Raw genomic sequence first — 24918 nt, 5'->3', positions numbered from 1 at the left:
TATTTACATGTTAAGGCAAAAAGTTTTCGGTAATTCGATCTTTACTTTGAAATAACTATGTTCTGCTAAAATAGTAACGTGAGAACAACGTGTTTCCAAATGGAAACTTGCACTAAAAGTTGGAAAAAATGCTGAAAGTTCATCTTATAAAGTCTGATGAGAAAATGAGAATCACCACATGTTTACGTGAAAAAGTAAAAAAATGACCAAGCTTTCTCTAGAATGTTTATTATCCAGGTTACCTTTTCTGCTTCTGAAGAGTCTTTTACTGTGAAGAAGGTTTTGATCCCTTGGCTTGTTGCGACGACCATCGGTTTAGACTTGTGGGTGCTCGGTGCTTCCTGCAGCATGCTGCTTGATATACGGTAACCATCAATTTAGACTTGTGCGTGCTTCCTGCAGGATGCTGCTTGACATCGGATAAGCTGCCGTGGGGAAATGGAGAAACTCCCGGGGGTAAATCCTTCACCCAAAAGTCCATTGAGATCCGAGGAATAAATGAAGAACCCGACAAGGACTGCGACTGTTGAGCTTCACCACCATCAAAATTCACAGCCAAACCATTTATTCCTAACACGAGATTTTCACCGACTTGGCCATTTCACAATTTGACCGAGCTAGTATTCACTCCCTGAGGGTCAAAGTCAACACTACGGTAGAGGGCAAGACCTTGCCCCGATGGATATACAGGTAAATGATCCCCAACACCTTGGCTAATTTGGAGTGCTCCTACCTGGCAGTATCCAGAAACCCCATACAATACTAACAGTGTACAATGGCTCGCAAATCTGGCAATTTGGTACCAGTACCCGTATGGTCTGCTGCAGGAAAAATAATGCACAGTGAGTCAACACTGAGTTTTTCATAGAAAAGGCCACTGGCCATGCCATCGTTGGCCTGCTCATCTGTAGGGATCTTCACCTCCTCATCCTCCACCGCTCGATGAAGGAGAACAGTGCGAGTGACGAGCCAGTCAACACGTTGGACGACCTGCATATCCAGACCAATTTGGTAATATCGGCAATTTCCCAAGCCAGTATCACATAGCATTTCTACAGAGGTAGAAAAACAGAGCAAGAACATGACAGAAACCTTCACCACCTCAAGCCAACAGCTGCCAGAGTTGGCCTTTAATTCACCAACAACAAGTGCAGCATCAAAATGCACACATTCAGTTATTCAGTCTTATTTATGACCAACAAACCGTGCACCCAGACCCAGGAAAAGTGGATGTGATCCAGAGCATACTAGACCCGAAGAACATCTGTGAATTTCGCAAGGCATTGGTATCATCAAATACATGGGCCCCTTTATAGCAAATCTGTCAGCAAAGTGATGGAATCCATCATTGCTTCAGATATTAAATCTTTCCTCTTCTCCAATGGCTTGAGCTCTGATCATCAATTTGGTTTCAGACCAGGTCACTCTACTCTGGACATGCTGCTTCTGCTTTCTCAACAATGGATGGAGGTCCTCAATGCCAAACAGGAAATTAGAGCAGTCTCCCTTGACATTTCACGTGCCTTCGATACGGTCTGGCACCCCGCTCTGCTCACTAAACTCTCCTTTACAGTACGGGCACCTGCAGACAGACAGACAAACAGACAGGGGTGAAAACATAATCTCCGCCCACTTTCAGTGACGGAGGTAACAACAACCAGAACCACCAGCACCACCCTCTTCCCTTATGAGGATCAGATGTACTTGGTTTATTATGAGCAGCAATAACCCTTTAATTACTATGGGGAGCAATTTTCAGTAAAGGACAATTAAATTCACGAATCAGTTGTTTTTGTCTGTTGTTCGATTCTCAATAAATATACTGTATATTTTTTTTTTTTATACTATCTTGTCCACTAAAAAAGTCACCAATTTGTCATGGAATTTTAAAAAGTCTGCCGTTTGGATAAGAGAGCTAGGAAACTGTTTGAAACTGTTTACACCAAACTTCCCTTTAAATCCACGTTTTCACATCCACCGAATGGTCGTTTCCACCATAAAAATATCTCTTTGTTTACTTTACATCGAACTATTGTTTAAATCTACTTTAATGCTATTGTGTGTCAACTGCTAAGGTAGGTTATACCCAACTATGCGCATTTAGCCTTAAAGTCCTTTCTAGCCCAAATAGTGGGGCAACTTAGCATAACAATTGTGCATTTTGTGAGGAAAGCACCAAATTTGGCACACTAGTAGACTATCATATTATTATGAAAAGATCTGGATATTAGGCCATCTCAGATTCAGAGATTTAATTTTTGCAAGATTTCGATTCGATTGGGATCGAAGAGAACACCTTCTTCGTCTTCTGTACAGTGAAGTTGCCAGCCCTGAATTCTCTGGCTACATCTGGGTGCTTCATTGGGAGTGCAACCATGTCCCTCAGGTGAACAGGGACCCACCTGGCATAGTGTGTGTGGTCTAAGGCATGGAACCATGGGACCAGTTCCGTCAGGGCATCAAGGTACATCGTGAATGAAGCCTGCCGCGGAGAACGCACGTAGACCAGTACCAACATCTCTAGTTCCAGCACAGTTGCCCAGTACTGAAAGTTGGGAATGTCTTCTCCTCTCTGGTGACACCAGTCTTCGAACACAGGCAGGTCTTCTGCATCATCAGCATATGTCATACAGTGGCGTTCATACGCACGGTGTTGCAGGATGTGCAGTGCCGCTGCAGTGATTTGATGAGCTCTTCTTGTGCGGGTGACGTGGGCAGCTCGCAGGAAGGAGTCGGCCGTCCCTGGCGTTGCAATCTCAGCTTGCAAATCTGCAAAATCTGCAAATCTTGCAAAAATCAAATCTCTGAATCTGAGATGGCCCAATATCCAGATCTTTTCATAATATGATAGTCTACTAGTGTGCCACATTTGGTCCTTCCCTCACAAAATGCACAATTGTTATGCTATATTTAGCTTAGCTGCCGGACTATAAGGATCCCAACGTGGTATTAATGGCGATGCCATTTGAATCACAAGATGTGAAATCATGATTTCTATTGCGATACTGAGTCAAACGGACTACGCTGCTGGAAAGGTAAGTACATACGGTACTGAGATTTAATCTGCCACAAAGCAATGTCGACATGTCGTCATATCTCATGTCTGTTCCAAATGCAACTAGAACGGCACAAGTAGAGCACATGGTCTCGCCTCGTATGTTCATTCTGGCCAAAAACACCATTGTTAACTGAACACGCCACAATTCTGGCATGACGACTATTATGGTCCATATACCTGTATCATCCATGCACCCACCCTATTGTCACATAATTTATTGGCATGGGTTATGTACGTCATAAATTCTTCACTTCAATTCTTCACTCACATCGGGTCATAGAACAGATATAAGAAGTTTTCAGATTTTTCAGGTAAGGGTTTCAATTCAACCAATTATGGCTGAAATGCCACTTCATCGATGACGTCATCGTTATCACCTATGTACCCCACGTGGAGTTTTTAAAATGTTTTTTTTTGTGCATAAGATGGAGGCTCGTGTAAGAGCTAACATTAATCACATTAAAACAAACTGACACATAGAACGTAAGATAAAAGGAGCGGGAGACAAGAGGAGGGGAGAGAGGGAAGCACACAAGTACAACAGCAGAGAACAGGGACATCGGAAGATCTGTGGGAGGGAGAGGGCTTGGGGGGAGGTAGCATAGGAAGAGGGGTGGAGAGGTATAAAACACATGGACACTGCTAGGACTTCCAGGAAAGAAGTCGGTATTTCAAAAAAGTGGATTTGGGATGAATTAGCAGGGGTAGAAAAGATCAAGGTTTTGGATGGGGGAAGATAAGAGATGGTGGTGAACGGCTGTTTTAAATACCTGGAGTGAGGAGTGGGATTCAAGAGAGTGAGGGAGTTTGTTCCAGAGGTGGGAGAAAAGAGGAATGAAAGAGTGAAGGTGAGCAGAGAGCCTAGATTTTTGTAGTTTCACCAGAAGAGGGTTTCTCGCAGATCTTGTGCGACCTGTAGGAATATTTGGGGGACAGAGCACAGACAGAGCTGGGGGAGCTAGGATGGAGATGAGTCGGTAGAAGACAGAAAGACCACCTACCTGCCTGCGGTGAGTGAGTGAAAGTCCCTCGGAGTTAACTTCATCGCGGGAGATTCCAATGATTCAGAATGCTTTGGTTTCAACAGCGTGAAGCCGAGCTTGGTGTGAGGCAGGAGGACCAGCCCAGAGGGGAGAGCAGTATTCCATTGAGCTGCGGATGAAAGCCTTGTATTTGGTGAGGAGCTCAGGTGTGCCAAGGAAGGACTTCGCATGATGGAGGATGCCCAGTCGGTGACTGGCTTTGGAGGCCAGCTTGGAAATGTGGTTTTCCCAGGAACGATCATGGCAGATAATGAGACCCAAAAGCTTGAGTGACAGAACTTCTTGGAGAGGATTATTCAGAAAGTATATGGGAGGGTTGTCCAGGCGATTTTTCGGAGAGACATAGTAAGAGTGTGAGATTTGTCAGGATTGAAAGACATGTTCCACTTGTTTGACCAGTCTGTGATTTTGTCCAGGTCTGCAGAGAGTGAGGAGGCTGCAGACTGCCGATCTGAGGGATGAGGAATGGAGCGGCAGAGAGTGGAGTCATCAGCAAAGAGGTAGAGAGGATTTTCCAGAGAGTCGGAGAGATCATTGATGAAGACCAGGAAACGCACAGGGCCCAGAACACTGCCTTGGGGAACTCCAGGCTGAACAGGAAGGGGAGATGAGAGAAACCCATTCAGGGCCACACGTTGACTACGACCAGAGAGGAATTCCGCAAGAGTTGATGACATATGTCAAGTTTCAAATATTTTCGTTGAGCGGTTTTGGAGATGTCCAATTTTCCCCCCTTTAATTCAAGATGGCTGCTATGCCATATGACCTATGACGTCTGAGTTAGCAAGAAAATATTCTCCATGGGGAGTCTCTCCTACGTTTGAAGTTATGCATCGATCAGAGGAGCGGTTGCAGAGAAAAACATTTTTTAAGCAAAAATATATGGACACGTGGACATAGACAGACAGATAGACAGAGACAGGGCATTGCAAAAATCTCGCGTCCACTTGGGGCAAGACTCAATGCATGCTATAGTTAGGTAAGGTGAGGATAGATAAAGGCCGGTTTCAATTTACATTAAAACAAAAACACTTCCTCCATGTTCTTCTTCACTTATAATAATAATGATTCTCATTCAATCCCGTTTCTCATACTGGCATCGATTAGATTCAGAAAACGCTTGCTACATTCAATACTTTTTCTTGCAACATTCCCATATTAATCATACTAGCAACGGTACCCGCCCTATGAGTGGGGCTTCAATTGGGAGGCCCAAATGAAAAGGCAAAAGATCAGAAGTTGAAGGCTTTTTTATTTTAAACGATTCATATAAACATCCGTTGAATCATATCACACGCAAATCATCAAAATCTAAACAGTACATGGCGCCCATTTTGAAAAAAGATTGAATTCTGCAAAACGGAAGCGGCCGTTACACGTCTTTCTCAGTCGCACATTTATGTGTGAGGAGTGCGCGCCGAATCTGTAACACGGAAGTGGCCGCTACTCCTGTTTCTCAGTCGCTTTGCACACGCTGTAGTGTTACTTCGGGACTGCACGTTTATATAGGAAGAGTTCGTCAGGAGTCGATCTACTCTCTCCTGGTACGTAGAATAAACAGTATTTGTAGAATTTCAACAAAAGCCACATCACTGTTCATATCGGTAAATATTATTCCATCGTGTTTGGAAAAACTGGAAAATTGGAAAAATTGGAAAAACAATATAGCCTATTTTACTCCCAGGGGTCCCAGGAATACCCACCCAAAATATTGTTGCGATCGGTTGAGCCGTTTTTGCGGTACCTTCGAACGGACGGACGGACATTTGGTGAATTTGGTAAGACAACAGTAATATATCGCCCTATCAAACAGCACTTCGGATTATACACCGGCTTTTAAAGCATCACAGTGCAGGTCGTTCAAAAGTACTTGCAATACAGGTGAGAAAGGGATACCCCAACAAAAAAGCAGCTGACATTTCACAATTTATTCGCACGGTTTTTAAAGGGTGAAATTTAATTGGTTCACGAGTTATCAAACAGAGTGACCACTATATTCGTCATGGGTGTGTGTCTGTCTGTCTGTCTGTCCGCAGCATAATTACCCGATGATATCATCCGATCTTGATGAAACTTAGGTGGGAGGTTGATATCATGAACTAGTTGTGTCCTGCCTGGAGTGGGCGTATTGCGCCCATTGTGGCGGAGCCACGCCCGAAAAAGATGTCTTTTTAGGGGGTAATCGAGTTCAAGCTACATCTTCTCCGAGGGAGTTGGTGGAATCTGACAGGGGTTTCGATATTTGGTTAGGCCAATGTCATGTGTCTAGCACCATGGAGATCGATTTTTCATTTTTGCCCCAAGGTCAAGGTCACAAGGTCACGAAATTTAGAAAAGTCGATTTTTGATGGTTTTATTACATTGTTCGCTTCCTGATAGGGTGAAATGTCGTACATTATCTTATATTATCACATACATCATGAAATACAAGTATTCCAACAAATTTCAGAATCTTCGACTTCTGACCTTTGAAGGTCACCTTTGAAGGTCACAAAGGTCAAATTTTCAAAGTTGTCGGAATCGAACCGAATTTTCGGTATTGTGTAGCTAACTAACCTCATAACTGATTATACCTTATTTTCTATCTCATTTCAAGGTCAGTAACCTTCGTTTTGACATTTCCAGGCCAGCACCACACACAATTTAATGTACAGCTGGCTCTTAAAAGCCTGCGCACGCAGCGCATTGGGGCCCTTTGTAAATAGGCATGTACACTGCATGTCGGGGGCCGACGCCTGCCACGTGGGCCCCCAACCCCCCAGTCCGGGCCTGTTTCGGTTATAGTCCGTCCTTTGCCATTGAATACTGCTCGCTCGTGAACCATCGTCGTCTCCTGACTTTTTTTCCTTTTTTTTCTCTGAAAACCTCTGTCAAAACGCTATACCATCTATTTAATACGCAAGCATTGTCCTCCTCCCCTCTGCGCTGTATTCTCCATACGTGAGGGGTGGCGGACTGACACGACATGGTGCTTCACGGAGGGGAAGATGCACGTGACCTCAAAAATTCCTCTCACGTGTGGACGTAAATGTATCTCTATAAGATTGGTATCCCCATCAGTGAAGCGATGGGTCTCAGATTAGGAAGGAAAGTAAAGAAAAAGGGGCTTGGAAAGAGATAGGAGAGGAAAGTGGGGCTGAGGAAGAAATAGGAGCGGAGATGGGGGAGGAAACGGGATGAGGAGGAAGGGGCTTTGGGAGGATATAGTGGGGAAAATGGGATGAGAACGAAGGGGTTTTGGGAGGACAAAGTGGAGGAAAATGGGATGAGGAGGAAGGCTGGAAGGGGCTTTGGTAGGACATAGTGAGGAATATGGGATGAGAACGAAGGGGCTTTGGGAGGACATAGTAGAGGAAAGGTGGCATGAGAAGAAGAGGCTTTGGGAGGATATAGTGGGGAAAATGGGATGAGGAGGAAGGGACTTTGGGAAGATATCGTGAAGGAAAGGTGGCATGAGAGGAAGAGGCTTTGGGATGATATAGTGGAGAAAATGGGATGAGAATGAAGGGGCTTTGGGAGGACATAGTGGAGGAAAATGGGATGAGGAGGAAGGGGGCTTTGGGAGAATATATTGATGAAAGGTGGCATGAGAGGAAGAGGCTTTGGGAGGATAAAGTGGAGGAAAATGGGATGAGAGGAAGAGGCTTTGGGAGGATATAGTGGAGGAAAATGGGATGAGGAGGAAGAGGCTTTGGGATGATATAGTGTAGAAAATGGGGTGAGAATGAAGGGGCGTTGGGAGGACATAGTGGGGAAAATGGGATGAGGAGGAAGAGGCTTTGGGATGATATAGTGTAGAAAATGGGGTGAGAATGAAGGGGCGTTGGGAGGACATAGTGGGGAAAATGGGATGAGGAGGAAGAGGCTTTGGGATGATATAGTGTAGAAAATGGGGTGAGAATGAAGGGGCGTTGGGAGGACATAGTGGAGGAAAATGGGATGAGGATGAAGGGGCTTTGGGAGAATATATTGAGGAAAGGTGGCGTGAGAGGAAGAGGCTTTGGGATGATATAGTGGAGAAAATGGGATGAGAGGAAGAGGCTTTGGGCTGATATAGTGGAGGAAAGGTGGCATGAGAAGAGATAGGGGAGGAAATGGGATTGGGAGAAGATAGCGGAAAATGGGTGTGTGAGGAAATGTGTTTTGGGAAGAGATAATGTAGGAAAGAAAGGGTGTGTTGGATATATATCAGGAAGATGGAGATAGATTGAGTGTTGGGTGAAAATCTGCTAATTGTATGTAGATAAATACGTAAATGAAATTTTGGGTGATTTTTTGTCTTTTATTCAAAAGTATATGAAACATTGTTGGATATTGATGGCGGAAAGTAAATCCACCCCAACCCCAAATTTATTGAAACCATTGAAAGTTAACACGTTCAAATGAAAGTGATGTTGCCAACTTGAGATTTGTGAAAAACTATTCCAATCGTTTGACGCTTTATCTGATTGTCTACAATCGAACTACTGCATAATTATATTGCAGAAACCTTTTTCAGTTGGGCAAAGCTTTTTCAATGAATTATTTCTTGTCATTGAGTTGGGTGGGCTTCCAAGATGGGCCACCAGAATGCCATGACATCCAGAAAAATCTACCAAGGACTACGTGGAACAGAATGGATGGAGGAATTGCTAGTACATTTAGAATCCGGATAAAGAGGAATTGTAAGACTGTTAATTATGCCGTAGGTTTGGTGACAATGCGTGAATTGGTAATTAAGAGAGATCTTCCACTTCCTATTTATATGGGTATAATTGGTCGATTTTTCTTATTTTTATGAAACAGAGCTGTGTATGTAGCGGTGTGGTGGGGAATAGGGGGAGAGATGGGGTATACCACCCCGAAGGCTCTCCTGGACTATTTTGAAGAACACCAGATTACCGTCCAGTGTAAGCTCATTACGCAGGAGCAGAGCAATGTTAGCCCCCAAATCCACTGCTTACCCAACTAAACCCGCACTGTAACAGTATTGCTGTTATTAATACAATCATTATAATCATAGCTCCTCATGCATGCATGGAACAACAGTAATGAGATATTTATTTCAGTTTCTCAAGGCGCCAATTAACTAAATTGGAGCACAATGGAGGACACTACCCCCTAAAATTCCCCTTTTATAAAGGGACTTGTAGTCTAGGCCACATCGGAAAAAATAGTGCACTTCAGAGCACAAATGTGCCCTTTGGCACAGAGGTACATTGAAGCTTTCTCTTCATGATACGATCAGGAAAACCACCTGCCGGTCTGTCTGTCGGTTTGTCTGCTGCTTCGTGTCTGTCCGTCTGTGTGTAAACATTTTCGTTTCCAGGCCAAAACTCCGAAACCGTTTCATGTTTCATCACAGACACAGACACTTCATCCTATTTGTATGAAAGTGCCTTTCACTATTTTGGACTTTCTCATATGTTTTTATTTTTTTATTTTTAAAAACTTTTTTCCATTTTATTTGAATAGCAATCAGTCTGCCTGCCTGCTATCATGTCATACAAGGTGAAGGTATTTGACATAGGATCAAGTGCAAGAGAAACACCACCGCCATCAACGGACCGGAGCACAACTATCGGAGACGCCTCTTCGTGGTTGTTGTACGCTCTGATGCAAATCGGGGCCACATCTTCCCCATTCTTCCCTGCTGCCCGGATTTGTCAAGGCACCGTGGACAGAGTTCCAATTGGTCCCCATGGTCCAGGGGTCGGCAACCTTTTTGACATGAAATGCCAGTTTGAAATGTTCTTGTTAATTCGTGTGCCATATCAACATTAAGTTTACCATGAAGTTTAATTATGACACCACATCAAAAAAATACTTCCAACAGACATGGAATTTTATTCCATCCATATAGGCTACATGCATAGCAACAACATCTTAAAGAAACATTTATCCTTCATAATCAGGACATTGTAATGATCATTTTATCATTGTAAAATTTGTCCCCCATGAGGTTACAAATTACATGCACGGACCCCATTTCAAAACACTGCTTGTAGTGACTCATTTAAAAAGTATTGCATTGGGAACAAATGTCAAAAAGGGAGAATAAACTGTATCAAACAGAAATACCAGTACTAAACAAGAATGCTGCCATCCTCATGAAAACATCCACATCTGAGTTGGAAAAAAGAGATGGACAAACAGCTACATATGCAAACCCATGTGTACTACAAATAAACAGATGCCTACCAGTCAGTGTGATCCCTGGCCCTGCTCTCCTTTGCTGAGCTCCATTATCTGGGGGTTGTAGTTAGTCACTTTAAGTTGCACACATGCTTCGGAGTGGTCGGTTGTCAAACGACTGCGGGAGGGGCTGAGCACGTTCTTCATGTGTGAGAATATCTGCTCACAAAGGTACGTTTTTTTTTGTTTGTTTTTTTGTTTTTTTTGGTATACAAGATCGAGGCTCGTGAAAGAGCTAACATTAATCACACAAAAAGTCAAACCGTCACATAAAACACAAAAAATAAGGGGAGCGGTAGACAAGATGGGGATAGAGGGGGAAGGACACAAACACAACATTTGAGAGCAGGGACATTGGGAGAAATGTGGGAGGGGGAGGGCTTGGGGGGAGGTGGGAGATGTATAAAACATATGAACACTGCAAGGACTTCCAGGAAAGAGGTTGGAATTTCCAAAAAAAAAAAAAAAAAGTGTATCTGGGGTGAATTAGCGGGGGTAGAAAAGATCAAGGTTTTGGATGGGGGAAGATAAGAGATGGTGGTGAACAGCTGTTTTAAAGACCTGGAGGGAGGAGTGGGATTGAAGGGAGTGGGGGAGTTTGTTCCAGAGGTGGGAGAAAAGGGGAATGAAAGAGTGAAGGTGAGCAGAGAGCCTAGATTTTGGCAGTTTAACCATAAGAGGGTTGCAGGCAGATCTTGTGCGACCTGAAGGAATATTGGGGGGACAGAGCACAGAGAGAGCTGGGGGAGCAAGGCCGGAGAGGAGTCGGTAGAAGACAGAAAGACCACCATCCTGCCTGCGGTGAGTGAGTGAAAGGCCCTCGGAGTTAACTTCATCGCAGGAGATTCCAATGATTCTGAAAAAGGACATAGCCAAGGTGTCCATAGCCAAGGTCAACTACATTGGCTTGGACATAGCCAAGGTCAAATACGTTGACCCGAAGACTGACAGCAAAGTCAGTGCAACGTTCCGGAGACAGCTGAACTTCTCCGGCACGGATGTCCAGCAGGTGAAGATGCAGGTTCCGTGATCTTGCACTGCCGTGGTTTCTAGTTGTTTCCGTAGCTCTGCAAACTTAGTCACCCACAGTGTTGAACTCTTCAGCGCAATCAGCTGCATTTCCATGTCCTGTGTATCCAACCAGTCTATCAGAGATAAATCCAATTCGTGTCCATCAAAGCTGTATGGCTTGATCAAGAAAGAGAACATGGGTCCATAGTTCTGAAAGTCCCCAAATCGTGTTGTGAACTCCGACTCAAGCTCGCTCATGTATTTGCATATTTCAGCAGTGCTGATGCTGTGCTGCGAGGACAGCTGCCTTACATGTCTGAAGTCGCGGAAAGTGGAGGTAGCAACATCGCTTGAAAAGATTGCTAGTTTTCTGACAAAAGCCGTCCATGTGTCGAACATGTCCAAAACAGTTTGCCCTGCACCTTACAGTCGGAGATTAAGCTCGTTGAGGTGTCCCGTAATATCCGTGAGAAACATAAGTTTCACAAGCCACTTCTCGTCCTCGAGTTCTGGGTAGTTTTGGCCCTATTCAGCCAGGAAGGCCTTGATGGCATAAAAAGCAGTTGACAAACCGCTCCAAAACTTTTCCGCAGCTTAGCCACCTAACCGCTGAGTGGAGAGGGATATCTTTGTATGTACAGTCCATTTCCTCGAGCAGGGACTGGAACTGTCGGTGTGTCAGAGCAGATCGCTTAACCATGAAGTTAATAACCTTTACTACTGCAGCCATAACCTCATTAAGATCTGAATTTGACATCTTTGCACAGAGGTTTTCTTGGTGTATTATGCAGCGGAGTTTCATGATGGTGTCAGGGAATAAATATTCATATTGACAATATTGCTAGAATATATCTCAATGTAATCTTGTTTAAAGTGGAATATGTTTTACTTTACAAAGTAAAAGGAATATGTTTTACTTTACAAGATGAGCCAAGAGCATAGAACTAGAGTTAACAGGTGGTCGGGAGAGTTAATTTCAGACAAAATGTGTAACGCTCTTGGACCGCCATCTGTTTATCAAAATAGCCTATGTTCAGTTCACTGCACACAGGCTGCAAATTCTTCCTCAGCAGGTCAGAGCATTTGACCTCTTGAACAGAAATAAGTACCAGCTGGCCAAGCGAGAGCCAAATAAGGTTTTGGATAAGGGAACCAGAGACACCCTGCATGCTCCGCAACATCAAAGGAGTTTGGGGGCTTTAAAACCAAGAGAAAGTTGCGATTGGAAAGCAGAGAGAACTGGGAGAGTGACGGAGAAGCAGTGGACTGGGAAGAGTGACTGAACAACTTGAAGACCAGTTGACCTGATCAACCAACTGGAGACTGGTCAACAACTGAACGAGGTTCAACAAAAGACCTACAGAAGGAGCTACAGCCACGACCGACAGAACAACGTCATTAATATCTAATTCGTACATTTAGTGAAATACAGCAAAACTCTCAAAAGTGAATAAAACATTGATTTTGCTATAACGAGTTTCTGGAAGTTTCTGAAGTAGAAAAGCAGTTAATTTATTATTCTACAATGGGGTGACCGACTTTTTCCTCAATTAATCTGACAGCTCCCCTCTGTTTCCCGACCATGGCGGGGGTACCATATGTTGTCACTGCAAAAATCTTGCTGATGTCAATCCCTCGCTCCTCAAAATGTTCCATAAACACCTTGGCTATGTCCTCACCTTTTGTTGTGTCTGACATTGGCTTTAAGCAGCAGAGTTCCTCTCTTACAGTCGAATCACAGTATCTTGACTGCCCTGACTGCCAATCCACGACTGCCAAACGTGGTATGTCATTCACGTCCATGCTCTCGTCAAGTGCAATGCTAAATACCACAGCATCTTTTAACCCAGCTATTTGCTGCGCACTGTCATTTTCTGCCATTTCTTCGATGCATCGCTCAACACTTCTAGCTGACATGGGAATATCTTTTATTCTTGATTTGATTGTCTCTTTGTTTGGCAAGCCTTCAAACAGAACCTCTGAGCCACAGAGAAAAGCCTCCTTAATATATTCGCCATCCGTGAATGGCTTTCCACATTTCGCAATGCAATGAGCAATGCGATAGCTTGCTTCAGTCGCATAGTTTTTAGCAGTGGCAAAGATTTTGAGGGTATTGGCTTGCTTCCCATACCTGGACACGGCACGTTTCATGGATTCTGCCTTGTCTGAGTGATCTTTGAAAGTTTTCTTGTGCTTTGTCTCAAAATTGTGCTTAACACTCGACATTCAACAAATAACATTTTCAAAACATAAAGTACACACAGCACAGTCCTTCTGAAAAACAAAACCCCACTCTTCTGTCCATGAGGGCTGGAATGCCCGAACCTTTACTTTAGCTTTCTTAGCTAGCGGGGTTGCCATCATCTACCGAACCTGAACCGCTTCACTGCAATTCCTGTGGGAAATGTGAGCGGGAGGCCGTACCGTCAATCAAACTAAATAAGACAGGCCGTGCAACAGCCAATGGCTGTTCAAGAGGTGATTTGGCATGCAGCTGAGAGGGCACTGCTTTCGCCAGTGTGCCAACGATTACGCTGCCGTGTGCCAATGGTGGCACGCGTGCCTAAGGTTGCTGACCCCTGCCAGGGTCCAACCCTTTCCCTCTTGTCTCTCTTGTCTCTCTTCCTCTAACTCTGTCGTGGCCCTGACTTTGTGGAGGCCATCCTGGATGTGGGGGATCTCTGGGTCGCTCCTGCAAGATCGATCGGCTGTCTCCGTGCCTCGGGCTTGTTCGAGAGAACTGTCCGGTGCTATACAACAACAGCAGCAACAACAACAACAACGGACTGGAGCATACGTGTTCTTTGGCAGAGTGTGACAGATGAAAACCTGGTAGATCCAACAAAGTCTACAAGACAGAACACTACAAGCGAGTGTTGGTTACGAAACTGTTGCACATAATCTAAAGGCATTTGAAAAGTTTCAACAGGTGTCCATGAACCCGAGGTGACCGGATGACACCGTCACAATTTCGGTCTTTGAGGCCGGCCGATAGGCACAGTGTGACCGGAAGGGACGAGGTTCTCCTGACCACGTGGCCCTTGACTTGGTTTGTCCGCACAATGTGGGCGCTTTCAGGATGAACTTTAGCCGGGGAGCATTTGGGCGCCCCAGTCTGATACTGCCGCCCACGCGCAGAACAACTTGTGAGTGCACGTGGGTCCCGGCGGTCCCACTGGCCTAGCGCTACCATGTTTAGACAGCGAAAGTCCGTCCCCGGGCACCACATCTGACTCTCTTATTCAGGGAGCATGGCGACGTGGGCACGGTAGGACACCCGCGGAGCCCAGGCAGACCGGGGACGCGCGAGCCTACGCGTTAGCGGGCTACGGCGGAATCAATGGCTTCAGCCACGTCCGGGCCGATATTCGGCCCGGCCGCACCGGGAATGAACTGGTTCGACGCCCGCGCTAGAGAGGTCGCGGGCGACTGAGATGTGTTAACAAATTAATTAATTAATTTGAGATGTCCGATTCCTAGTGTTTGGAAATTTGGAAGAGCTTGACCCTAGCCTTTCCCTTGCGAGCGCAAGGAGGAACTTAACACTTGACACTTAAGCTTAGTTTGAAGTACACCCTGCCAGCGCCCACGGCGGGACGGCAGGGCAACCAGAAGGGACGAGGTTCTCCTGACCACGTGGCCCTCGATCTGGGAAGCGAGAGGCGTTCCATTAGTGGACGCGCCCCTCACGCCCGACTTTTGGGCGGCCCCGGCAGGCCGTTTGTTTTAACGTTCCGTGACAGGCCCCGCACCCCCACATCCGGGCCGACCCGGCGACCGGAATGAATCCCGGTGTCCCGATCCGAACCTTTAGAGCGGGCCGGCTGCACTTTCCGTCCCTGCGGTCCCAAATACCGGAACCACCCGCATACCACTTTATTCGACAAAATGGGGTGTGGCCTACAGCCTTAGAAAACCAACCCTATATAAGTCAATACCTCCAACGAGAGGGTGGTGGGAGGGTGATGGCAGGGTGATGGGAGGGTGATGGGAGGGTGATGGGAGGGTGATGGCAGGGTGATGGGAGGGTGATGGGGGAGGGTGATGGGGCAGGGTGATGGGGCAGGGTGATGGGAGGGTGATGGCAGGGTGATGGGAGGGCGATGGCAGGGTGATGGGAGGGTGATGGCAGGGTGATGGCAGGGTGATGGGAGGGTGATGGCAGGGTGATGGGGGAGGGTGATGGGGGAGGGTGATGGGGCCTCCCTATAGACGTCAGTACCTGCAACGACACAAGCGCGCATTCGTGCCGCGTGACGTGGTGACGTCATCGCGCTTTCACCTTAAAAGACTTATTTGATATAAGTTAATATCCTAATATAAGCCTTAGAAAACCAACCCTACAGAAGTCAAATGGTCCAATAAAGGGTGATGGGAGGGTGATGGGAGGGTGATGGCAGGGTGATGGGAGGGTGATGGCAGGGTGATGGGAGGGTGATGGGAGGGTGATGGCAGGGTGATGGGAGGGTGATGGGGGAGGGTGATGGGGCAGGGTGATGGGAGGGTGATGGGAAGGTGATGGGAGGGCGATGGCAGGGTGATGGGAGGGTGATGGCAGGGTGATGGCAGGGTGATGGCAGGGTGATGGGAGGGTGATGGCAGGGTGATGGGGGAGGGTGATGGGGGAGGGTGATGGGGCCTCCCTATAGAAGTCAGTACCTCCAACGACACAAGCGCGCATTTGTGCCGCGTTACGTGGTGACGTCATCGCGCTTTCACCTTAAAAGACTTATTTGATATAAGTTAATATCCTGATATAAGCCTTAGAAAACCAACCCTACAGAAGTCAAATGGTCCAATAAAGGGTGATGGGAGGGTGATGGCAGGGTGATGGGAGGGTGGTGGGAGGGTGATGGCAGGGTGATGGGAGGGTGATGGCCGGGTGATGGCAGGGTGATGGCAGGGCGATGGGAGGGTGATGGCAGGGTGATGGGAGGGTGATGGGAAGGTGATGGGAGGGTGATGGCAGGGTGATGGGAGGGTGATGGCAGAGTGATGGCAGGGTGATGGCAGGGTGATGGGGGAGGGTGATGGGGGAGGGTGATGGGGCCTCCCTATAGAAGTCAGTACCTCCAACGACACAAGCGCGCATTCGTGCCGCGTGACGTGGTGACGTCATCGCGCTTTCACATTAAAAGATTTATTTGATATAAATTGATATTTTGATATAAGCCTTAGAAAACCAACCCTATAGAAGTCAAATGGTCCAATAAAGGGTGATGGGAGGGTGATGGGAGGGTGATGGCAGGGTGATGGGAGGGTGATGGCAGGGTGATGGGGGAGGGTGATGGGGGAGGGTGATGGGGCCTCCCTATAGAAGTCAGTACCTCCAACGACACAGGCGTGCATTCGTGCCGTGTGACGTGGTGACGTCATCACACTTTCCCCTCAAAAGACCCATCTGATATAAGTTAATATTCTGATATAAGCTTTAGAAAACCAACCCTATATAAGTCAATACCTCCAACGATACAGGTGCGCAAAATACAAAATGGAGAAGGTGAAACCATTCCGTAGCCATTCCGTAACCCCCATGGACTCTCTCAAAGCCGTCCATACTCCTTCCCACATGTCTATTTAGGTCTCCTCCTACCACAATAACTTCCACATCTTTCAGGTTTTCCATCAGCTTCTCTATTGCACACCAGAACTTGTCCTTGTCTTCATCGCACCGACCAACCTGCGGAGCATATCCCGAGATGACGTTCACCAAGAGCTTTCCAATCATCATTTTCACCAACATCAACCTTACACTCACTCTAGTCACACTCACCACACTGTCTACAAACTCCTCAGAAAACAGGACACCAACACCATTCACGCCTTCCGGGCACCCTTGCCACACAAACTTGTATTTCTGTCCCTGCCTACCCTTCACCATTCTCACACCACTTCCCTTCCATCTCGTCTCCTGCACACAACATATGTCCACTCTTCTTCTGACCAATACTTCCACCACTTCTCCTGATCTCCCTGTCATTGTCCCTACATTCTTTGTCCGAAACCTCAGAAACCGATCTCCACGTCGGGCATCAGACGTTTCGTCGTCCTAAATGGAGTGATTTCCACCCTTGCTTCGATCGGGTTCCCCACCTTGATTTTTGACGAGAGGGGGTGAGGGCCCTCACGGGGTACTTCGGGCTGTACCCTGCCCATATGTAGTTGTAATTGTCATGGTTCTCTTTTTGAGGCAATGTTTTTCTGCCCGGATGCCCTTCCCGACGCCAACCCTTTTCGTCGCCTCTTACGACACACAGTTTTTTTGTTTGTTTTTTTGTTGTATTCATAAATTAATCGAGGCTCGTGAAAGAGCTAACATTTATCACACAAACAAATCAAACAGACAAACAAACAGTGTATAAAAAGGGGAGCGGTAGACAAGATGGGGAGAGAAGGGGAAGCACATAAACACAACATTTGTGAGGGACATCGGGTATGTGTGGGAGGGAGAGGGCTTTGGGGGAGGCGGCGTGGGAAGGGTGGGAGGGTGGGAGAAGTATAAACACAAGGACACCAAGGACTTCCAGGAAAGAAGTTGATATTTCAAAAAAGAGGATTTGGGGTGAAATTAGCGGGGATAGAACAGATCAAGGTTTTGGATGGGGGAAGATAAGAGATGGTGGTGAACAGCTGTTTTAAAGACCTGGAGGGAGGAGTGGGATTGAAGGGAGTGGGGGAGTTTGTTCCAGAGGCGGGAGAAAAGAGGAATGAAAGAGCGAAGGTGAGCAGTGATACGGTGTCCCTATTCTAAACCGGGGTACACACCGGGTACACACCTATTCAAACTCCATTCGTAACAGGAGACCAGACTCTTTACGCTACCATGAAGCAATGCCAATGGCAGTGGTACACTGGTACAATGATGTTGGAGAAGACAAGTATTTGGCATTGCTTGGAGATGTCAGTTATGAAGATGTTGCGTCAATTGGTGGATGGCTCTGGGTGGGACAGTCTGCTGTCCTAATCTGGATTAACTACCCCTGGAAGAGTCGACAATGTTGTGAAAGGTGGTATTGTCTACTTCAGCATGTCAAGCGTGCAGTCCTTCAAGCAGGCCACATCTGGTCGCAATCACTTGTGGCCCGTCGCAACCTTCGACGTCGAGCTCATTGGGGTTGGGTCCATGATCCAGTTAGGATTGCATGGAGACCACTGTGGATGACTCCTCCAAAGGCAGCAAAAAGTTGTAGAGAATTGCTTCGTGTCACTGCAAGGTGCGCTATTCGGGGAATTGCAAGTGCTTTTCAGAAAAGTTCATATCCACTGATTTGTGTTCCTGCAAAGGTGGTTGTACTAACAATGGGGACGATTGAAAATGAAACTGTCGAGAATGCTCAGTTAGATTATTAGTTATATGACATAAACGTAACTTCATATGTCCATTTTGACAGTTTTGTGTTTGATTTAATGCTTAAAACAAGCAAGTATCCATTATTCTCACCTATTTATACCTTAGATTCCTTAGCAACAGTCTATAAACCAAATAAATACTGGAATGGAGGAATTCTGCCCATAAACTATTTAATTTCTGGGCTTAAAAATGTACTTCTCATCTAGAAAAAATAAGATCTTCGTTAATGATTATGTTTAAAACAGGAAAAATGGTTGCCATGGTTACTGATGAATTCCACATGCTTACATGGTATTTCCTGATCTTGTATGAAAGAGCATAGTTCAAAATAGTTGTGTCTAAAAGGGCATATTTGTACTCAAACGTGCACAATTCTTCCCAAATTAGCATGTGTGGCCTAGACTCTTTGGAATGATTGCTTCCTTTCCAGCTGGCTCTCTGTGTGTGGGCTCAGCTTGGGAGTTGTTTCTCAAACCAATGTCTTTCCGGAAGCACAGCTGTTTGGGACATACACATTCCCACGATGAACTGTTCAAAGTCAAACGTGATTTAATATCGAGAACACGTCCATAAGGGGGGGGGGGGGTGTGGGCTGGGATTGCTTGACCCAGTTATTTAGGTGTCGGAAGTCAATGAACCGCTGTATCAACGTTTGCTTCATAAGCATCAGAGACAGGCCCTCTCAGGGCCCACCTCCAGCTTTTGAGGCCCCCTGGCCATAACAACAAAGCTGACGACACATGAAAACAAAATAAGACCTTCATTAGCTCAAAAAGAGTGAAATATAATTTGAATATTTATTTTATTTAACAAATACTGTTCTGGTATTTGGTTCTGGTATTTCCCTCAATAATTGTTGAGGGGAAATGTAGCTTTCGTGCAATGTCACAGTTGATATTAAGCATGGCAAGCCTATCAAATGTATACAAGAAGGAGGGCAAATGTATACAAGTAGGTGGGCAAATGTATACAAGTGGGAGGGCAAACGTATACAAGTAGGAGGGCAAAAGTATACAAGTAGGAGGGCAAAAGTATACAAGTAGGAGGGCAAATGTATACAAGTAGGAGGGCAAATGTATACAAGTAGGAGGGCAAATGTATACAAGTAGGAGGGCAAATGTATACAAGTAGGAGGGCAAATATATACAAGTAGGAGGGCAAATGTATACAAGTAGGAGGGCAAATGTATACAAGTAGGAGGGCAAATGTATACAAGTAGGAGGGCAAATGTATACAAGTAGGAGGGCAAATGTATACAAGTAGTAGGGCAAATGTATACAAGTAGGACGGCAAATGTATACAAGTAGGAGGGCAAATGTATACAAGTAGGAGGGCAAATGTATACAAGTAGGACGGCAAATGTATACAAGTAGGAGAGCAAATGTATACAAGTAGGAGGGCAATTGTATACAAGTAGGAGGGCAAATGTATACAAGTAGGAGGGCAAATGTATACAAGTAGGAGGGCAAATGTATACAAGTAGGAGGGCAAATGTATACAAGTAGGAGGGCAAATGTATACAAGTAGGAGGGCAAATGTATACAAGTAGGAGGGCAAATGTATACAAGTAGGAGGGCAAATGTATACAAGTAGGAGGGCAAATGTATACAAGTAGGAGGGCAAATGTATACAAATAGGAGAGCAAACGTATACAAGTAGGAGGGCAAACGTATACAAGTAGGAGGGCAAACGTATACAAGTAGGAGGGCAAATGTATACAAGTAGGAGAGCAGACGTATACAAGTAGAAGGGCAAACGTCTACAAGTAGGAGAGCAAATGTATACAAGTAGGAGGGCAAATGTACACAAGTAGGAGGGCAAACGTATACAAGTAGGAGGGCAAACGTATACAAGTAGGAGGGCAAATGTATACAAGTAGGAGAGCAGACGTATACAAGTAGAAGGGCAAACGTCTACAAGTAGGAGAGCAAATGTATACAAGTAGGAGGGCAAATGTATACAAACAGGAGGGCAAATGTATACAAGTAGGAGGGCAAATGTATACAAGTAGGAGGGCAAATGTATACAAGTAGGAGGGCAAAAGTATACAAGTAGGAGGGCAAAAGTATACAAGTAGGAGGGCAAATGTATACAAGTAGGAGGGCAAATGTATACAAGTAGGAGGGCAAATGTATACAAGTAGGAGGGCAAACGTATACAAGTAGGAGGGCAAACGTATACAAGTAGGAGGGCAAATGTATACAAGTAGGAGGGCAAATGTATACAAGTAGGAGGGCAAATGTATACAAGTAGGAGGGCAAATGTATACAAGTAGGAGGGCAAATGTATACAAGTAGGAGGGCAAAAGTATACAAGTAGGAGGGCAAAAGTATACAAGTAGGAGGGCAAATGTATACAAGTAGGAGGGCAAATGTATACAAGTAGGAGGGCAAATGTATACAAGTAGGAGGGCAAATGTATACAAGTAGGAGGGCAAATGTATACAAGTATAAGGGCAAATGTATACAAGTAGGAGGGCAAATGTATACAAGTAGGAGGGCAAATGTATACAAGTAGGAGGGCAAATGTATACAAGTAGGAGAGCAAATGCATACAAGCAGGAGGGCAAATGTATACAAACACGAGGGCAAATGTATACAAGTAGGAGGGCAAATGTATACAAGTAGGAGGGCAAATGTATACAAGTAGGAGGGCAAATGTATACAAGTAGGAGAGCAAATGTATACAAGCAGGAGGGCAAATGTATACATGTAGGAGGGCAAATGTATACAAGTAGGAGGGCAAATGTATACAAGTAGGAGGGCAAATGTATACAAGTAGGAGGGCAAATGTATACAAGTAGAAGGGCAAATGTATACAAGTAGGAGGGCAAATGTATACAAGTAGGAGGGCAAATGTATACAAGTAGGAGGGCAAATGTATACAAGCAGGAGGGCAAATGTATACAAACACGAGGGCAAATGTATACAAACACGAGGGCAAATGTATACAAGTAGGAGGGCAAATGTATACAAGCAGGAGGGCAAATGTATACAAACACGAGGGCAAATGTATACAAGTAGGAGAGCAAATGTATACAAGCAGGAGGGCAAATGTATACAAACAGGAGGGCAAATGTATACAAGTAGGAGGGCAAATGTATACAAGTAGGAGGGCAAATGTATACAAACAGGAGGGCAAATGTATACAAGTAGGAGGGCAAATGTATACAAGTAGGAGGGCAAATGTATACAAGTAGGAGGGCAAATGTATACAAGTAGGAGGGCAAATGTATACAAGTAGGAGGGCAAATGTATACAAGTAGGAGGGCAAATGTATACAAGTAGGAGGGCAAATGTATACAAGTAGGAGGGCAAATGTATACAAGTAGGAGGGCAAATGTATACAAGTAGGAGGGCAAATGTATACAAGTAGGAGGGCAAATGTATACAAGTAGAAGGGCAAATGTATACAAGTAGGAGGGCAAATGTATACAAGTAGGAGGGCAAATATATACAAGTAGGAGGGCAAATGTATACAAGTAGGAGGGCAAATGTATCCAAGTAGGAGGGCAAATGTATACAAGTAGGAGGGCAAATGTATACAAGTAGGAGGGCAAATGTATACAAGTAGGAGGTCAAATGTATACAAGCAGGAGGGCAAATGTATACAAGCAGGAGGGCAGACGTAGACAAGCAGGAGGGCAAATGTATACAAGCAGGAGGGCAAATGTAGACAAGCAGGAGGGCAAATGTATACAAGCAGGAGGGCAAATGTATACAAGTAGGAGGGCAAATGTATACAAACAGGAGGGCAAATGCATACAAGCAGGAGGGCAAATGTATACAAGCAGGAGGGCAAATGTATACAAGCAGGAGGGCAAATGTATACAAGCAGGAGGGCAAATGTATACAAGTAGGAGGGCAAATATATACAAGTAGGAGGGCAAATGTATACAAGTAGGAGGGCAAAAGTATACAAGTAGGAGGGCAAATGCATACAAGTAGGAGGGCAAATGCATACAAGTAGGAGGGCAAATGGATACAAGTAGGAGGGCAAATGTATACAAGTAGGAGGGCAAATGTATACAAGCAGGAGGTCAAATGTGTACAAGCAGGAGGGCAAACGTATACAAGTAGGAGGGCAATGTATACAAGTAGGAGGGCAAATTTATACAAACAGGAGGGCAAATATATACAAGCAGGAGGGCAAATGTATACAAGTAGGAGGGCAAATGTATACAAGCAGGAGGGCAAATGTATACAAGCAGGAGGGCAAATGTAGACAAGCAGGAGGGCAAATGTATACAAGCAGGAGGGCAAATGTAGACAAGCAGGAGGGCAAATGTATACAAGCAGGAGGGCAAATGTATACAAGCAGGAGGGCAAATGTATACAAGCAGGAGGGCAAATGTATACAAGCAGGAGGGCAAATGTATACAAGTAGGAGTGCAAATGTATACAAGTAGGAGGGCAAATGTATACAAGTAGGAGGGCAAATGTATACAAGCAGGAGGGCAAATGTATACAAGCAGGAGGGCAAATGTATACAAGCATAAGGGCAAATGTATACAAGCAGGAGGGCAAATGTATACAAGCAGGAGGGCAAATGTATACAAGCAGGAGGGCAAATGTAGACAAGCAGGAGGGCAAATGTATACAAGCAGGAGGGCAAATGCATACAAGTATGAGGGCAAATGTATACAAGTGGGAGGGCAAATGTAGACAAGTAGGTTCGCTATGTTTGTTGTACGTGTCCTCTTTCTCTTCTCTTCCTTCTCTCTCTTCTCGATCAGAGCAAAGTTCTCCTAGTACAGGATGACACTAGAACCGCACTAGGCAGAGAGCCGCCAGGTTCAACAGTTTATGTTTTGTATCCCACTGATAGGCCGGATCTGCATTCGGACCTGAACCAAAATCTCAGCTTGTTTTTGTCACTTAACCAACTCATCCACCAAGTTTAGTCCAAATCTGTCCACAACTTTTTGAGATACCCTGTTCACAAACAAACAAACATCGATGAAAACACGACCTCCACCGACCGTCCATCTTGCCTTGCGGAAGTGCAGGTAATAACACGCATCCTCTGCAGTGATGTTTCAAGGATGATCACAGCCTCAAAATTATTCTTTCCTAACTTTTGTTTTTCACTCTTACTTCGTTTGTTCTTCTTTTAAAAACTTTAAAATCCATGCGCAATACCGATTAATTAGTGAACTTATCACCTGGAAGCTTGGTGTTGTGGCGGACACAATGCCAGCGGGTCATAATTCCGCGCACCAGTGGGTGATGCGAGCGACCGGGCGTGGAAGCAAGGCTCGGGCCACGCCCGGAGCAAAGGAGTCATGAGGCTCAGGGTTGAACTGGAATACATGCCCCGCCTTTCGGCCGACCGGCCACGCCCGAGGGCAAGGCGTGGCCTCGGGATATATACGCGGACTCTAAAGTCGAGCCCGCCGAGTGCTTACGTGCAAGCATATAATAAAGTGTTTGGTTTTGTTCAATGCGTGGTGGCCTACCTTCTTGGCAAACGAGTTGTGTGTGCATAGCACCACACTGGTGACCCCGACTGGTTCAGCTGTAGCTGACCCCTGAACGTGCCATGGCTACCAATGCTGTCGCCGTCAAACTCCTGGAGTTCTGGGAATCACAGGCCGACGTTTGGTTTGTGCAGGCCGAGGCCCAATTCCAGCTCCGGGGCATCACAGCGGACGACACCATGTACTTTCACGTGGTCGCCGCCCTCGGGCCTGGCACTGCCGCCCGCGTCGTGTCCTTCCTTTGGCACACGCCGGGTACCCACAAGTACGCAGCGCTCAAACGACTTCTGCTCACCACGTTCGGGCTCACGGAGGCCGACAGCGCCGACCACCTCCTTGACCTTCCCACCCTCGGCGACAGACGACCGTCCATTCGGATGGATTATATGTTGTCCCTTCTTGGAGACAAACGTCCGGATTTCCTTTTCCGAGCGCTTTTCCTCAGCCAGCTACCTGCGCAGGTGCGGCTTGCACTGGCCGGTTCGGCCATAACGGAACCCCACGCCCTGGCCAGAGAGGCGGACAAATTTTTCGCGACCAGCGACACGCGGCCGACGTATAGTGCTGCCGTAGTGGATCCGGTGCGGAGGCTTCAGCGTCCCCTGATTCCCTCGCTGCTACGCCCCGCCCACCACCGCCGTCACGACCGACGCGGCAGCCACCAGCGGGGCAAACCTGGTGCTATTATCATGCCAGGTTCGGCCGCAAGGCCCGGGCGTGCCGCGCGCCGTGCTCTTTTGACGGGTCGGGAAACGAGCGGGCCGGCGCTCACTTGCGGCCATGAGCGTCAGCCATTCCGGCA

The 24918-nt window shown here is 46.0% G+C and overlaps 1 long non-coding RNA gene across 1 annotated transcript; it reads right to left on the bottom strand.

The window, feature by feature from the left end:
• Positions 1 to 548: 548 nt before the first annotated feature.
• LOC137438900 (uncharacterized) lies at positions 549 to 23877 on the bottom strand. The gene is made up of 3 exons (XR_010986815.2): positions 23802 to 23877; positions 10282 to 10434; positions 549 to 1582 (listed from the first exon to the last, which is right to left on the bottom strand). It is a non-coding gene; the product is annotated as an uncharacterized LOC137438900 (long non-coding RNA).
• Positions 23878 to 24918: the final 1041 nt, after the last annotated feature.

This window comes from Myxine glutinosa, chromosome 13 (assembly GCF_964187855.1).
Source record: "Myxine glutinosa chromosome 13, kmMyxGlut1.1, whole genome shotgun sequence".
NCBI classification, from domain to species: Eukaryota; Metazoa; Chordata; class Myxini; order Myxiniformes; family Myxinidae; genus Myxine; species Myxine glutinosa.
This window is presented reverse-complemented; position numbering and strand designations above follow the sequence as displayed.